The sequence below is a fragment of the Canis lupus genome, chromosome 10, assembly GCF_048164855.1.
Source record: "Canis lupus baileyi chromosome 10, mCanLup2.hap1, whole genome shotgun sequence".
Classification (NCBI taxonomy): Eukaryota; Metazoa; Chordata; class Mammalia; order Carnivora; family Canidae; genus Canis; species Canis lupus.
Genome location: NC_132847.1, coordinates 62046802 through 62063741, shown reverse-complemented (window position 1 = coordinate 62063741; position 16940 = coordinate 62046802).

Below are 16940 nucleotides of genomic sequence, written 5' to 3'. Positions count from 1 at the left end.
ATATGCAGGAGGCTACTGAGGATGAGGGTCTAGAGATATTCAGCCAACAAAGATTTTATGCAGAAAGGTTAGATGAGTCATGTTCCAAACCAGACAAAAGAAAGCAGCCAAAGTATGGTTTTCACATAGCAAACTAGTGAGACCTTTTTAGGTCTAGCTTTAAGGAAAATATTGAAGTCTTTACGACATTATAAAAATGAGGGGAAAAAAATGAAAGCAACCTGAGGTTCATATCAATCTGTTGGAATACTGCAATGTTTAATATTGTATTTTTTTAAACGATACCATAGCAACACTTAAACAAAAAGATTTGTATGATGCATATTAAATTTTAATAAGCAGAACACAAATGTGTGTGTATACTGCAGGCATGGCCATATAAAATGTTGATTTATGAGAATAAGGAGTAATCACAGCCAAAAAATATGAAACAGCTACTATGTTAAGATGGTAGGATTGTTTTCTTTTTGCAATTTTCTTCGTTATAAAACTGTGCAGTAAATAAAAAGTTAAGAAATCAGAGTCTATGGAACTGAAGGAAGGCTGAGTGAAATCACAGTCCATCAGAGGGTATAGGCTTCTGTAACAGTAGTGGGCAAAGATTAAGTTTCAGGAAATAAGCACAGGGTTATTTGCTAAACTAACTTTACTGACCTTTGTTATGCCAAATGTAGAAGAGAGAGCAGAACCTTGAGAAGAAAGTCCTGTAGTAGGTAGAGGGAGATAAAAAATTATTGATGGAGATAGACCAGTGCTGGTGTTTAGTAATAACTTTCTTGAATACATGAATGGGAACTCCTTTATCAACCAAGATTTGACCTTTGTTGCGATCTTAGCTTCACACCCTTCTAAAGTCAGGACCAGAACTTCGGTCACGAGCAGAAACCATAGTCAGCAGTATAGATACTGCTTTGGTAGGGAAGGAAAGGAAGCGTTTTCTCTTACATACTCACTAGCACATCACAAGGTTTCTTCTGAAGATCCTCTAATAGCCAGGGAGTTTTCCATATTCACCTTTTTTCCACTCAATATTTAATCTGTCCAACATTCTTTGTTTCCAGATCTTTCCCCAACTCTGCATAACTTCCTGTTCTTATTCAGGAGAAGTCAGTTTGGTTGCTGCTCCAATAAGCAAACCTGCATGCCCTCAGACATCACTCAGCAAATAAAGGGTCTTCCAGTTACCAGAATCCACTCTCCTAAGAAGGCATTAGAGAATGAAGGATATATTTTTTTTTCATTGTCATTGGATACCCTCTATATGTGCTTGTAATCAATCAATATGAAGTTTTTAATCTCCAATATGTACTAGTGACAGAAAAACCTAATTAGAAGACATTGCATTTCCTAGATATAAAATTATCATTCCAACTTTATTTTGGAAATGAAAATATGTAAGGACTTTAAAGGCAAAAAACTATGCACTTTGGCATTTTTAATATGCCTGTGCTATTTGCAGTCATATGCTTCATCTAGAAATGTGGCACAATGGTCAGAAAAAAGAAGTGGCATTAATCAAAAAGGGCACCTTAGTAAATTTAAAAAAAAATGTAAAGCAGAAAAAAACTGTCATTCATGCATTTCTAATGAATCTGGGCATTATACAAATAAAACATGGTAGTTCTAGCTTTTTGATTTCTAACAAATGAATTCTGTACCCTGGTGGAATAGTTATTGCTTTTGAGTATGCTGCAATTCATTTTTCATCGCCCAAAATTCTGTAGCCTAAAATGAGAAGGAAAGTACATCTTTCCCCATGAGGGATTGTGACAATTTCTTAATTATAATTGAGGAGCTCTCTGAAAATGAGTAAGTGGTACATAAATTATTTAACTCCATATTCACCTTCAGGGTAAAGAAAAAGTGGAAGTTTTCCAGTTCTCTTTATATGCTATTTTTAGATAAAGGCTAGACTAACTGCTATAACAAACAACCCAAAAATTTCAGATGCTTAATTAAATGAAGATCTATTTCTCATTTACGTCACAATCTAGTTAGTGTACAGCAGACAGAATGTTCTTTCCTCCACAGTCATTTAGATACCTAAGCTAGTATGTTCTCCCTTTTAAGTTTCTCTGTCTTCTAGGGCCCTAATGTCTTTTATCAGGTTCCTTACATATATATATGGTTAGTAGATAAGGAAAGTGTATGTGTGTGTGTGTGTGTGTGAGAGAGAGAGAGAGAGAAAGAGAGAGAATATATGTAAAGTGTAGAGGCTGGCAGGACTGGAAATGGTGCCTCGTGTTTGTCCATCTACATTTCCTTGGTGAGAATCCGGCTGCAAAGACTCATTAACTGCAAGGGGATAGGGAAAGATTGTCATTGTGCCCAGAAACAGAAATAATGGACAAGCAACAACTTTCTGTGCCACAAGGTCACTGTCAAGACACATGAAAGACTCTCAACTTTTCCTGTAATTTGTAGCAGTGCTAAAGCCACTGAAAAGAGATATGCAAAGGGGTTGAGTAGTTATTTAGTTTACTACCACCATCCTGCACCTTTAGATATCAGAAAAAAAAAGAAATACATAGATATTATATTTTAAAAAGCTACTTAATGGGAGAGGTGCAACAAGAATTCAAGTCTCTTGATTCCTAGTTCAGTGTTCATTTCACCATACCTCATGTCTTCACAAAAATTAACATGGTAGGGATCCCTGGGTGGCTCAGCGGTTTAGCGCCACCTTCAGCCCAGGGCCTGATGCTGGAGTCCCCGGATTGAGTCCCACGTCAGGCTCCCTGCATGGAGCCTGCTTCTCCCTCTGCCTGTCTCTGCCCCTCTCTCCGTGTGTGTCATTCATGAATAAATAAATAAAATCGTTTAAAAAAAATTAACATGGTATAGAGATTTGATTTAAGATGGGCTAACTCTGGAAGGCAAAATGAGAACCCACTGGTTGAAATGAAAGATAAATGATTTATACTCAGTCTATAATGTATAGTTGGTCCAAGATGAAATGGGCTGCCTAGTGAAATAATATATTTACCATTAGCGGAGTATAAAGTGAAAGCTCACTCCATGGCCAGTTGTTGGGATGTTGCTGAAATAAAATTTGTATGAAGTAAACTTAGTGGTTCTTTTCAACTGTAAAAACTATAATAAAAAATTGTTTTCATTTTTATTTTGTGGTCAGAAATGTAAATATTTCATGGTTGTCTTTTTAAAAAAAATTATCTATTTGACAGAGAGATAGCATTAGTAGGGGGAGGGGCAGAGAGAGAGAGGGAGAAGCAGATTCCCTGCTGAGCAGAGAACCCAACATGGGGCTCCATCCCAGGACTTTGGGATCATGACCTGAGCCCAAGGCAGAGGCTTAACAGACTGAACGACCCAGGTGCCCCTTATGGTTGTCTTTATAGGAAACATGTTCATCCTAATAAAAAATATAATCTCATGACAAATGCTTTTATCTTTTATTTTTAAGTTCTTGGTCTATTCAAATCACACACACACACACACACACACACACACACACACATTTTGAAACTTTATCTGGAGTAACCAAAGTTAGAATGAAAGATGGCCACATTAATCAAAATGCAGGGAAGAGAAATGGGTAAAGTCTCAGTTCTGCCTAAACCCTGTGGCAGTCCTTACCAAAGCCAACTATTCTGTAGATATTTGATGCCATTACCCTTACCAAAACTGGGGCATTGAGAGAAAAGAATTAACAAGGGTCTTAATTCTTCCTATCCCTCCTTTGCAACACCTGAAATATTATTTCCTTGACCCAATATCTTTTAAAGACTCTGATAAGATTCACTAGCAAGGAGATAAGTTCTTATCAAAAGGATCTTTTTGCAAAATATACCTGATCTCTCTGGATAGTGTTAACCTTCAAAATAAAAGCTATCTTATGAGCAAAAAATGGGCTTATTTGGAAATAACAGAATTGCAATTGAGACACACAAGCTATGGCCAACTACAGGCAAGTCCTACAAACAAAGGAGAGGAACATTACTTCGTGGAGAAGGAGGAGAAAGTTGAGAAGAGTTTTTTTGAACGAAAAGCCATTGGAGAATCACAAGAGTTCAGGATGGTAATGTTTTTCCTTGGCTGAGTTACAGGGATAGTTGATTTCTTGTAGAAGACTCAATGTACATCTTTTTCCTGTTGGGGCCTGTAATCGATCATTCTTTCCTGTTGAGGATTCTTCTGTTAGGCTCTGTAATTGACAGTTCTGCCTATAATTGATGTTGAATGGTAAGGCTTCTCCTTCTAGCCTCCCACTTATTTTAGTGAGATTTCCCTTTATTAATTTTCACATTAATTTAATCAAACCTAGCATTTTATGGAATTATAAGATACAGCTGAATACAGATGCTCTCCACTAACCTAACAGAACATACAAACTAAGAAAGAAACCCAAACTTGAATGGCCTCCTCTGTGCTAAACCAAGCCACATGCAGTTGGTGTTGATCACTCTGAATGACAACAGGCCTTGAAATTTTTGATTATTGATTAATATACTGCATTGAGATAGTAAGTATCTACCATCTGGAGCTACTCCATCCCAAACAACAGCCACACAGGGCCAAGGAACAATTGAAATGTGGCTGGTTTGAGTTGAAACATACCAGAGGTATAAAATATAGACTGGGTTTTGAAAACAACACCACAAAATGAATGTAAAATATCTGTGATAATATTATGTTGATCAATTTGATGGAATGATAATATTTTGGGTAGATTGTCTTTTTTTAAATATTTTATTTATTCATTCATGAGAGACACACAGAGAGAGAGAGAGAGAGAGGCAGAGACACAGGCAGAGGGAACAGCAGGCTCCATGCAGGGACCCCTATGTGGGACTCAGTCTCAGGACTCCAGGATCATGCCCTGGGCCAAAGGCAGGCACTGAACTACTGAGCCACCCAGGGATCCCCTATTTTGGGTAGATTGTCTTAAATAAAATACATCAGTAAAATCAATTTACTTTTTAAAAATCTTTCTTTAATGACTCTACTAGAAAACTGAATTAGTTATGAGTCACACATTATATATGAAGTTAACATTACAAAGCATAATTTACATAGTCAAGCTTCTGGATTAATTAAATTGCACCATTCATATAAAGTAGCATTTTTGTTTGTTGGGTTTTGTTTTGTTTTGTTTAATGACTCAAAGAATAGGTAGTGCAGTGTAGTCAGTCAGAGGTTTTTCTCTGGCATGGTCCATTGCTCACTTGTACTGCTTACTAGTTTTATGACCTTGGTCAAGTTAAATTTTCCAAACTTGCAGGTCCCTCCCTTCTCTCTAACCAAGAAGAATGATAATCGTACTATATCATTATGTTTCAGTGGCTGGCACAGAAAAACTCAATGAATGCTATACTTATTATTATTACTACTATACAGGTTCTGCCTATCTTTAGATTAATATATGAAATATTGTCTGTTGCATATATAACCAGCACTTACTTAAAGATACTCATACTTGACACAACAGGTGCTTCTGTCACCATAATTTAGATTAGAAAACAAACTAAATATCATTAATAGGGAAATATTTAATATAATTTATTAAGATTCAACTATTAATAGAGTTTCCTCAAAAAGTTAAAAATAGAGCTACCCAACTATGACCCAGCAATTGCACTACTAGGCATGTACCCAAAGGATGCCAACATAGTGATCTGAAGGGACACCTGCACCCCAATGTTTATAGCAGTAATGTCTATAATAGCCAAACTACGGAAAGAGCCCAGATGCCCATCAACAGACACACACACACACACACACACACACACACACACACAATGGAATATTACTCATCCATCAAAAACTGAAATCTTACCATTTGCAATGATGTGGATAGAACTAGAGGATATTATTCTAAGCAAAATAAGCCCATCAGAGCAATATAATTATGATTTCACTCATATGTGGAATTTAAGGAACTAAACAGAGTATCATAGGGGAAGGGAGGGAAAAATAATACAAAATCAGAGAGGGAGAGAAATCATAAGAGACTCTTAACTATAGGAAAAAACTGAGGGCTGCTGGAGGGGAGGGGGGTGGGGGGATGGGTAACTGGGTGATGGGTATTAAGGAGGGCACATGATGTAATGAGCATGGGTATTATATGCAACTGATGAATCACTGAACTCAACCTCTGAAACTAATAATACATTTTATGTTAATTAATTGAATTTAAATGAAATTTTAAAAATTAAAAGATTCAACTATTAATACGATAGTCATAAATTCCTTTAAGTATCATATTTATGGAAAAGTCCCTTCAGAGTATGACCCCAATCAAAATACTTTGCCTCTTTGTGACTCACCTTTATTTTCAAAAATGTAAGAATTAAATAAGATACTGCATGTAAAACATTTTAGATAGGATAGGATACCTAGGATGATTAAAATACCATCAATATGTTAGCTGTTAGTGTATAGTTATAGGAAATGAAATGTAACAATATTAAAGCAAATTTGAAAAAAGGGACAAAGACCAATCACTATTACATCTTCCTGAACAATTTTACTACTTTTGTTCAGTCTTTGTCCATGTATACTCACATTGTTTACATCATTCTAATTAGAGTATGCTTATGAACCATTTTATAAAGGCAAGATACAAAAGTGATTCTATGCTACAATCCTTGTATTTAAAGCTCTGAAAATATATATACATATTTCCAAAACACAAAGGAAACAAGTAAACCACTTAATTTATTGGGCTGCAGGGAGTGTTGGATGATTTTCTTCCCTTTTGATTTCAGTTAATGTCGTTAGTGCAAAAGTGGTGAAAAAAAGGTTAATTCTTAAAATTGATACCACTAAGAAAGCATTGAATCATGAAGGATCTCAAAGGACAAAACATGATTTCCACAATGCTTGCTACCATCTTATTGCTTACGTTCTTGTGAATAAAGGTAGTTAAGAAATCATTTCTTATTTGATAGCATATTTCATGTCAGACTTTCAGAATAGAACAACAATAAATTTGAAAAGCAATTTCAAGGAGACCATTCACTAGAGCAGACATGTTTTTCCATAATATTCTAATATGCCATCCTGATTGTTCTTTTTATAAAAAGCAAATTAATAAATATCTTAATCCACTAGTAGCCATATGTCACATCAATAGAATGACCTCCATTACAAGTGTAGCTAAAGTGACAGGGCTCCTTCCATGAATAACAGTAGATATGTGCAATGACAGATATTAATAATACCTTTAAAAATCATTTTCCCTAACCCATTATAGCTTTCCTTTCTTGATTCCACTTAACAGGTACATTTATTATTAAGCTTATGCTCTCTAAATGTGAAAGGAAATATCCTATAATGACATGCACTTTTAAGTGCATTATATTTATTATATCATTTAGCTTTAACAATATCATTTGAGATAATTATTTGCTTTTTATAGGTAAAGACATGAAGGTTAAGTTTACATAGATACTAAGCAACATATCAAGGATATTAATACAGATATTATGGGCTCCAAAGATCCATTATTTTTTCAGCATAAGAATCAATTAAACAATGTTCCTTGTGAAATTGCATGATCACATCTTTAGGTATGAATTTCATAGTAAAAATAAGAATATTTTAGAACTTTTAGGTTCATATAAGATAATGGAGGTCATCTTAACTTGAATATTTCCCTGCACTCTCCAATAGACATATAGATCAACAAGAACAACTACCCATGGCCTACATGTATAGCTTAGCTAAGAGACAGAGAATTCTATAAAATACAATTGATATGTAAGTATGTAAATATACATTCAAAAATTGCAATGTCTTCTTCATAGCCTATAGTGAAGCTGACAGTAAGAAGATTAGAAAGGAAAGAGGACAGGTGAACCCCACACAGAGTGGGAAAATACTTAGAATATATCCAAGACCTCTTAGATCAGACTTTTGTATGTTGAGGTAAGAAAAGGAAGAGACTTGAAAATGCATATGATTGCAGATAGCAGTCGTGGGAAGCTACCACTTCTGGGACAATTCTTGGAGGCTCAGAGGTGAAGGGAAAGAACCATGAAAGTGTTAGAAAGTAAGGGTCCTACAGAAAGAAAAGAACATCAAAATCCAGAAGCATCAACCCTTCCTTGAACAAAGAGGGGTCCAACTATTAAAAAATACATTTCACTGTACCAAAAGAAGAAGCTCCTGAGCAAAGAGACCTAGGAAGCCTCCAAAATCCCACACCTCTTATCTGCATACACACAATGCTTCTGAGAAAATATAAGTCATTTTAGAATCAGCAGACAACATAGATTTAAAGTTACTGTAGGGAGGGGAAAAATTCAAATCAAAACATTTGAGTTAATGAAAATTCTCCCCCCAAAACTGACTCCAAATCAAAGGAAAGCTGTAATACTACATTTCAACTAGCAGCTATAATACTCATTTAACTAGCATTAAATATTCTTTTTTTAAAAAAAAAGATTTATTTATTTATGATACACATAGAATGAGAGAGAAGCAGAGACAAAGGAGGAGGGAGAAGCAGGCTCCATGCCGGGAGCCCGACGTGGGACTCGATCCTGGGACTCCAGGATCACGCCCTGGGCCAAAGGCAGGCGCTAAACCGCTGAGCCACCCAGGGATCCCCAGCATTAAATATTCTTAAACAAATCTATGCAAATATGAAAAAATTCTAAATTAGAAAATTTTTATTTTTTAAATTTTTTAGAAGATTTTATTTATTTATGAGAGACAGAGAGGCAGACACATAGGCAGAGGGAGAAGCATGTTCCTTGTGGGGAGCTCAATGTGAGACTCCATTCCAGGACTCTGGGATCATGACCTGAGCCAAAGGCAGATGCTCAACCCCTGAGTCACCCAGGTGCCCTAAATCAGAAAATTAAAAAAAAAAAAAAAAAAAAGATACAGAAGAGAGTAGAAAAGATCTGCTGAATCTGTTAAAAAAAAAAAAAAAAGGAAAAACTTGAAGAAAATGCATCTCTAATAAATTAAGAATAATTACAAAGTATACTGGAGAGAGATTTTATTAAATATATAAGATTTGAGAAATGAGTTGAAATACAAAGATAAAAAGATAGACTAAGATTATAAAATAAATAAGTTCCAACCTATGTGAATTGACTCCTTGAAGAAAAATGGAATAATAGAATATAATTAATGTTTAAATCTATAATCTAAGAAAATATTCCAAAAATAAAGGAAAATCTGACTTTCCATATAAAAAGGCTCAGTGTGTAATCTGGGAAGATTTACCCAAAACAAGTAACTCCTAGACAGCCTACTCAAAAAGTTGACCTTAAAGATAAAAAAGAAATCATGAAGCAAGCCAAGTTGGCATTGAACTTGTAAATAGCAACATGCAAAGCAAAGCAAAAGTGAAGCTTCATGTTAAGAAATTCCAGGAAAGAAATTGAGCCAATTATTTTATATCCAGCAAAGATATACAAAGATTTAGAAAAAAAAATTAATACAAAACAACACAAAAGGTAATTAACATACTGATGAACCCTTTCTAAGGAAAGAGATACATCCAAAAACAACAACTGATTGGGAAAACTTTATCAAATGGGCTTATGGTCAGCTTTGAATATATTTATTTTGAGAAGTAGGACAAATGCAAGATGTAGGGCCAGAAGAAGAATGTTATGTGAATGTGAAAAGTGTAGATGAAGTAGTAACAGCACAACTTAAAAACTGGATGAAAAGGAAGAGAGAAAGGAGAAGGTATAATAAAATCAATACTTAGTGCATAAGAATTATATGGATGTCAAGGATACCACTTTTGCACCACAAAGCAGAACCCTGAAATATCTGAAGCAAAAACTGAAACACAAAATAGACAAATTCACTATTATAACCAGGGTTTAATAGCCCTTTTTCAATAATTCATAGAACAAGAGGGTAAGGAAAGGTAAGGATATAAAAGATTTGGATATTGTCAATCAATTTGACCTAATTCAAAATCATAGAACACTCCACTCAACAAGAGCAGAATGACATGCTCCTCTCAAGTGTGTGTAGGACATTTACCAAAATTGACTTTTTCTGAGACACTTCATGCTTCTAAATGGATTCACATCATACAAAGCATATTATCTGACCACAGTGGAATTAAGTTAGAAAAAAAAATGACAGAAAGATCTCTGGGAAATCTCCAATATTTGGAAATCAAATAATACATTTTTAAATAACCCATCAGTCAACCCTGACAAGTCAAAGAAGAATTAGAAAGCATTTTGCACTAAATGAAAGTGAAAACACAGTATATCAAAGTGTGAGATTGACATATAAACAGCATTTATGGATTAAGTTACAGCATTAAGAAGGAAGATCTCAAATCAGTGATCTAAAGGTCCGCCTTAAGAAACTAGAGAAAGAATATCATATAAAACACAGTGTAACCAGAATCAACACGTCACAAAAAATTCTATTGGTAATTTCGTCTTTGTGTTCAAGCTACAGATGGATTGGGAGGGAGTACATCTTAAAATTGAATCTTCCAATTCATGAACATGATACATCTCTCCATTTACTTAGATCTTTAATTTCTTTCCGCACTATTTTTGTATTTTTAGATAAGGAAGTCCTAAATATTTTTTGTTGGATTTATTCCCAGGAACTTGATATTTTTTTAAAGATTTTATGTATTTATTCATGAGAGACACACAAAGAGAAAGAGAGAGAGGCAGAGACACAGGCAGAGGGAGAAGCAGGCTCCATGCAGGGAGCCTGACGCGGGACTCGATCCCGGGTCTCCAAGATCACACCCTGGGCTGAAGGCAGGCGCTAAACCGCTGAGCCACCCAGGCTGCCCTGGAATTTGATTTATTTTTATGCTATTATAAATCAAATTATTTTCTTTTTTAAAATTATATTCTTATGCCCTTTCCTAATATTTGTTACTAATTTGTAGAATCACAATTAATTTTTTATTATTGGCCTTGTCTCAGCGTCCTTGATAATTTCACATATTAATTTCTGACTGTTGGGTATTTATTTGTTATCCCTTTTTCTGTATCTATAAGCTATAAATATTCTTGAATAAATGATATATTTGGAATAAATATTTTAAGACTGTCACAATATCTTTAAATGAAAATTTATAAGCATCTAACATTCTCATTAGCTTTATATAAATCCATTCTATTATGCTTCCTTTGAAAATACGATGTATTCAAAAACAGTATCACAAAAATTGAACTAAGTATTGTACTCCTGGGTGAGACTTGATTGATTGATTGATTGATTTCAAAGATTTTATTTATTTATTCATGAGAGACACACAGAGAGAGGGAGAGACACAGGCAGAGGGCGAAGAGAGGGAGAAGCAGGCTGCATACAGGAAGCCCAGTGTGGGACTCTATCCCAGGACTCAGAGATCACACCCTGAGCCGAAGGCAGGCGCTCAACCACTAAGCCACCCAGGTGTCCCCCAAGTGAGACTTTAATATGAATTCCCAATTTAAACTCTTGTTTAGAACATTAGCAGAATAGGAAATAGGTTTTTGGCCTTTAAAAAAAATGTGGGAAATATTTTGGCAATATTATTTAGAATATTTGACCATATCTAAAGATTATTACCTACGAATTTCCTTTTTTGTCACCCCCCACCAAGAGTTCTTCAGAGCCTGGAAAGCGTTCAACAGTACAACAGTTGAACAGTACACTCTTTTGCTGAGAGCTAGATTCATTAATAGCCTTAGACATAAAGACATAATAGAAAAATGATTACCAACGGTAATGTTTACTCCAACTACACTATCATTTTTCTATTGTTTGCATATTTCAAAACATTTTCTAATTAGAAAAGCTGAATTCATTTACGGTCTTCCAGTATCATAAGAAAGTATGTCAGCTAGGGCTCCTGGGTGGCTCAGTCAGTTATGTGTCCAACTCTTGATTTTGGCTCAGGTCATGATCTCAGGGTTGTGGGATCAAGCCCTGTGTCCAGCTCTGTGTGCTTGGCAGGGGGTCTTCTTATCCCTCTCCTTCTGCTCTTCCCTCTGTTCCTCCCCCTGATCACACACTCTCTCTTTTTTTTTTCTCAAATAAATAAAATCTGAAAGAAAGAAAGAAAGAAAGAAAGAAAGAGAGAGAGAGAGAGAAAGAAAGAAAAAGAAAGAAAGAAGAAAGAAAGAAAGAAAGAAGAAAGAAAGAAAGAAAGAAAGAAAGAAAGAAAGAAAGAAAGAAAGAAAAAGAAAGAGAGAAAGAGAGAAAGAAAATATGAGCCAATTGGTCTGACAAAGGTGAATGAGATTCAGGTGCATAATACTATTTTTTATTTTTCAAATTTGAGTATGATTGACACACAATAGTGTACTACTTTCAGGTGTATAAGTTAATGATTTGACAAGTTTATACATTATGCTGTGCTCACCACAATTATAACTACTATCTTTCCCATTACATCACTATCACAATATCACTGACTATATTACTTATGCTCTGCTTTTTATTCCTGACTTACTTATTCTATAACTCGAGCCTGTATCTCCCAATCCCCTTCATCCATTTGCTCAACTTCTCACCTCCTACCCTCTGGCAACCATCAGTCTGTTCTCTGTGTTCGGAGGTCAGATTCTGCTTTTTTTTTCCCATAAAGGTATTTTTTAAATTTAAATTCAATAATTCAAGTTAGTTAACATATACTGGTTATTAATTTCCGGCATAGAATCCAGTGGCACAAAAACAGACACATAGATCAATGGATATGAATAGAGAACCCAGAAATGAACCTGCAACTCTATGGTCAATTAATCTTCAACAAAGCAAGAAAGAATATCTGATGGAAAAAAGTCTGTTTAGCAGATGGTGTTAGGAAAATTGATTTTGCTTTTTGTTTATTCATTCTTTTTCTGTTTATGAGTGGAATAATATGATATTTGTCTTTCTCAGTCTGACTTATTTCACATAGCATTATATTCTCTAGGTCCATCCATGTTGTCTCAAATGGCAATCTCATCCTTTTTCATGGCTGTGTAATATTCTTGTGTGTGTGTGTGTGTAGGATTTTTGGAGGATCCCAGCATTAAGGTGAAAGATAGGAAGCACAATAAACCTACCACCCAGAGTCTGATCCTGTTCCATATCTAGTGGAATAGTGCTGCAGGCCACAAGTCTGTGACACTGACACGCATTGTTGAGAACTTTGAGGCCTTTGACTTGAAATGGATTAATGATCCATTTCATACCTACCTTCAAAGAATGAACTGGAGGCCCTGCACTGTAGGTTATAGTCCCATTTGAAGGATTATCCCTTTAATTCAGATTTTTGAAGATGCATCTCCTAACAAAATTACCTGGAAGATTCTCTCTTCACTTTACTCTGGTGTAACTCTCTGCCAGAGTCCTATTTTAGCCGAGCAAATCTGAAATCCATCAGCTTGGCCTTGTTGTCAGTCAGAATCCAGGCAGCGTTGAACCTAGATCAGTATATTCAACTAGAAGCAGATTCTCACAGGGGGATATGACTGGGAAACAAATGACCCACTTCTTTTTCTTATAACTCAATTATTTGATCTCATCACCAGAGAACTCTGCTAATGAAGATTCAAAAAGTAAATGACTAATACTTGTGCAAAAGAAAAAATATATATATATATGACACTTTCCTTATCCATTTGTCTAATGATGACACTTAGGTTTATTTCTTTTTTAAAATATATATATATAATCTGCAAAAAATGATATATATAGATATAGATATATATATTTTTTTTTATTGGAGTTCAACTTGCCAACATATAGTATAACACCCAGGGCTTATCCTATCAAGTGCCCCCCTCATGTCTTGATTATTATAAATAATGCTGCAAGAAACATAGAAATGCATATATCTTTTCAAGTTAGTGTTTTCATTTTCCCTGGGTAAATATCCAATAGTGGAATTATTGGATCACATGGTATTTTCATTTTTAATATTTTTGAGGAACCTCCATATGGCTACTGTGATTTCCACAGTAGCTAAACCAATTTACATTCCCACCAACGGTGCACAAGGGTTTCTTTTTTTTTCCACATCCTTGCCAACACTTGTTTCTTGTCTTCTTGATTTTAGCCATTCTGGCAGGTGTGAGGTGATATCTCATTGTGGTTTTGATTTGCATTTCCCTGATGATGAGCATCCTTTCATATGTCCATTGGATATCTGTATGTCTTCTTTGGAAAAATGTCTATTCAGGTCCTCTGCCCATTTTTTAATTGGATTATTATTATTACTTAGTGTTGAGTTGTATGAGTTCTTTTATATTTTGGATATTAACCCCTTATTGGATACAGCATTTGCAAATATCTTCTCTCATTTAGTAGGTCGTCTTTTTGTTTCATTGATGGTTTATTCTGCTGTGCAAAAGCTTTTAATTTTGGTATAGTCCCAATACTTTCTTTTTGCTTTTATTTCCCTTGCCTTAGGAGACCTATCTCTAAAAATGTTACTACAGCTGATGTCAGAGAAATCACTACTTATGTTCTCTTCTAGGATTTTTAGTTTCAGGTCTTGCATTTAAGTTTTTAAGCCATTTTGAGGTTTTTTTTTTTGTATGCTGTTAAAAAAGTAGTCCTGTTTTATGATCTTACATGTAGCTGTCCAGTTTTCCCAGCACCATTTATTAAAAAGACCATCTTTTCCTCCATTGTATATTTTTGCCTCCTTTGTCATAGATTGATTGACCATATGTATATATGTGGGTTTATTTCTGGGGACTTCATCTTGTTTTATTGATCTATGTGTCTATCTTTGTGCCAGTGCCATAAGGTTTTGACTCTGTACAGCTCTGTAGTATATCTTGAAATCTGGAATTGTGATACTTCCAGGCTTCTTCTTCTTTCTCAGAAGTGCTCTGGCTATTCAGGGTCTTAGGTGGTTCCATACAAATTTTAGTATTATTTGTTCTAGATTTGTGAAAATTGCTGTTGGTATTTTGATAGTGATTGCATTAAATCTGTAGATTGCTTTGGATAATATGGACATTTTTACAATATTGGCTCTTCTACTCCATAAGCATGGAATATTTTTCCATTTGTTTGTGTCATCTTTGATTTCTTTCATTTGTATTTTATAGTTATCAGAATACAGGTATTTCAGCTCTTGTGATTAAGTTTTTTCCTCTGATGCAATCATAAATGGTATTGTTATTTTAATTTTTCTTTCTGTGAATTCATTTTTAGTGTATAGAAATTATTTCTGGATGTTGTTTGGATCCTTTCACTTTACTGAATTTGTTTCTTTTTTCATAGTCTTTTGGTGGAATCTGTAGGATTTTCCATATATAGTATCATGTCATCTGCAAAAAATGATAGTTTAACTTCTTCCTTACCCTTATGGATGCCTCTTTTTTCTTTTTCTGGTTTAATAAGCACTGTGGCTAGGATTTCTAGTACTATGTTGTTAAGGTGGTGAGAGTGGGTATCCTTGCTTTGTTCCTGACCTTAGAGGAAACGATCTGGAATATGATGGTAGCTGTATTTTGTTTTGTTTTGTTTTGTTTTGTTTTGTTTTCACATATAGCCTTTACTATGTTGAGGTATGTTCTAACCCCATTTTTTTTGAGAACTTTTATCAGTTATCAAATGCTTTTCCTGCATCTATTGCGATGATCATATTATTTTTATTTTTTTAAAGATTTTTTATTTATTCATTTGAGAGAAAGAGACAGAGAGAGCACAAGCAGAGGGAGAGGGAGAAGCAGACTCCCCGCTGAGGTGGGAGCCTAATGTTGGACTCAATCCCAGGACCTGGAGATCATGACCTCAGTCAAAGGCAGGCACTTAACCATCTGAGCCACCCAGGCACCCCTATCCTTTGTTTTGTTGATGTAGTGTATGACATTGATTTCTGAATACATAATGCTATATTTTTTTTATTTTTTTTCATAATGCTATATTTTAAATGCCCCCTCCAACATTTAGTACTGGAGAATGGTTTCAAATGCATCTTAATTCCCTTCTTTACCCTCAGTCCATCCAACTCCACTCTCTACTTCTTTTTCATCCTTCTATTTCCAGTGCTTCTATGTCCGTGTAGACCATCAGATTCTCTCATGTGAACATTGCACATTTTTCTCACTGTTCCAATTTCTCACACAATCAATCCACCTTTTAAAATATTTGAAACTTAATTGGCTATACCAATAAATGCTCTTACCTATGATCCAAATTCCTTAGGCTAGCAAACCTAGTCTTAGTGATATCATTTCTGCCTGTCTTTCTAGTCTCTCCTCCTTTCACTCCCCATACAGGCCTCATTGCCATTTATAATACAGCTGTAACAAATCATCTTTGCAGACTAAAGAATGAATACACACCCACACCTCCACACACACACAAACAACACTACCAACATCAGAGTTAATACCCACAAGAGATGGGTAATAGTGTTGTCTTCCTTTTTTTTTCCATTTTAATTAAGAAATGTGACTTTTCTTCCTTTAAATAACAAATAGAAATGATATGTTTCAAAACATATGAAGATGACTTTGTGCATGGTAATTTTGTCAGGTTTGTCCTTAGAGTTACAATTTTTTTCCCCTAAGACTTTGGGCCATAATGTTATGATTAGGTATTCCTTATTGCCTCTAAGAATATGCTTTTTCATTCCCAGTTTCTTCCTCAAGAGATAATCCTTCCCTCAAGGGTGTGGCATTATCCATAAGACATGACTACTATCTCACTATAAAACAGAAATCATAACTTTGTATAACAGGACATGCATACTTATAATAATGTGTAGTTAGAGGCTTCGGGAGAACAGGTACACATTGTATTTCTTTAGAACTATTTGCTGGTATTGCTAGAAAGAATGGAGTTTCACATTTGATTTGCTCAAAGTAATTTACTTTGCTTAAGAACAATTATTCCCACATACATGAAATATCCTTGTGTATTTTATGACTTTACAAAGACATTCAGAAGAATGGCAGAATTTTAATCACTTACATCAGCATATTCTTTTGTGGTAAAGGAACTTGAAGCAGTTTCAACTTAACTTCAACACT